General features: G+C 41.2%; 1 protein-coding gene across 2 annotated transcripts in view; it reads left to right on the top strand.

The window, feature by feature from the left end:
• The window catches only part of CNTNAP2 (contactin associated protein-like 2), a 318,368-nt gene that overhangs the window by 14,589 nt on the left and 301,799 nt on the right, over nt 1-1,980 (top strand). The window lies entirely within an intron of this gene.

Raw genomic sequence — 1,980 nt, 5'->3', positions numbered from 1 at the left:
AGGGAGGGAGGGAGGGAATAGGCTCTCAAAGCTCAGATTTTTTTTGAAGTGATAAATATAAAGCCATTCCTTTCTTGCCTATTCTCAAGGTTCTAGGCAGAGAAAGATTTAGACTTTTCCTGACATGGGAAAAAAGAGCAGTACAAAGACGAAATTTAAACAGAGCAAAAAGTTGAACTACCTATGCAAGAAGTGGATCCAGCCACCCAGTCTAATCTTTTTCACCTGTCTTTTTGCTATTGACATTTCTCAGATGAACCTAAAATTCCTTCAAATTCATACCTGTTTCCTATGGCTAGTTGAATTTTAAATTTTGTTTTTGAGAATATTCATATGTTAGGAAATTAGCAACTTTTCCTCTGTTGAATGAAAAAAAGAAGTGAGTTTGAAGGACTTCGTGGATGCCTCATCTTAGACCCCTCTCTGGGTTTCTGGGAGCTAATTGATCAGTACAGTCAACTGCAAAAGTCTCAGACAGAGCAAGACAAGAATGTGAGCTGGTTGCTGGTCATATTCATAACACCTGCCACTTCGGCTCCACCCTACAGTGGAGCCTCACTGAGAGCCAGTTAATTTTAACAAGGAGCAGAGTCCCCACAGTGTCTTTCATGACTGTGTTGGGATGTTTGAAGAGCGGTAGAATGTCATTAAAGGAAAGGTAAAATTAGATCTCCATTCATTTTGTATGATGTCGGGAAACTACAAAACAAAGGTGTGAGTCAATGAGCTTTGAAAGTGAGACTGACTTTTAACAACCACGTCAGCTGGGGCTATGAAAGAGTCATAGATTTAGAAATAAAGTATTTCCTAATTACAACTGCAAACCAGCCCTTTCCAAATCCTTCCCTCAAGTTATAGATCACAAAATTACACATTATTTTTTAATTAGCTAAATATCAGGTCCATTGATCCCTGCTGAGCACAGTGAAGAAATTTCACTTCATCAACATGTGTTGCCTGGATTACCTAGGACAAGTTTCTTCCTAAATACTGTTAATTCTGAACATACTGGATAGATTCTATGTGGTTTTCATCGTAAAAGGTGACCCTACTTGACTCAATTTCTCGTTTTTTTGACCCTGCCCCTGGATATAGAAGTCCAACTTTAGTTTTGTTCCTTTCTGTCGGCTAACTGTGGCTGTGTGGAAGAATTTTGAAAACCTAGTAAGGCTGTAAAATGAAGAGATGGAAGAGTATTTATTATGGTCTTGGAAGGAACATCAATTCACTTAAAGGTGACCCAAGAGTAACTTAAGAAAAGAGCAAGGGCCTGAGGTCAGAACTCTACAGAACCATGAAATTTAAGGGAAAGACAGAAAAAGAGTACCTTAGGAAGAATGAAGAGGAATAGAAAGAATGAAGCAAGGAAAATTAGGAGACAGTAATGTCACAGGAGGAGGAGGATTTTATTAAAAAGGTAATGACAAATGATATCAAGCACCATGAGTAAAATAAGGCTAGAAGAGTGTGTGTGTGTGTGTGTGTGTGTGTGTGTGTGTGTGTGTGTGTGTTGAGACACAGTCTCACCCTGTGGGCCAGGCTGGAGTGCAACGGCATGATCTCAACTCACGACTCACTGCAACCTCCACCTTCTAGGTTCAGGTGATTCTCCTGCTTCAGCCTCCTGAGCAGCTGGGACTACAGGTGCCCAGCACTACGCCCAGCTAATTTTTGTGTTTTTAGTAGAGAAGGGGTTTCACCATGTTGGCCAGGCTGGTCTCAAACTCCTGGCCTCAGGTGATCCACCCACCTCAGCCTCCCAAAGTGCTGGGATTACAGGTTTGAACCACCACGCCCACCCTGTGTTTTTTTAAATTTAGTAGTCGTGAAACCACTGGTGACCGCAGAAACAGAAATTTCAGAATAGTGGGTTGATGTGATGAGTCAGCATTTCTTTTGACTAGAAAACAGTAAGTCTCCAGTCTCAGTTTCTAATTCCTGTCACCTTAAAGGGGAGCATAAGGCACATCTCTCAGATAC

This window comes from Mandrillus leucophaeus, unplaced genomic scaffold, assembly GCF_000951045.1.
Source record: "Mandrillus leucophaeus isolate KB7577 unplaced genomic scaffold, Mleu.le_1.0 Scaffold357, whole genome shotgun sequence".
In the NCBI taxonomy this organism is placed as follows: Eukaryota; Metazoa; Chordata; class Mammalia; order Primates; family Cercopithecidae; genus Mandrillus; species Mandrillus leucophaeus.
Note: the sequence above shows the minus strand (reverse complement) of the source record. Positions and strands in the feature narration are given on the sequence as shown.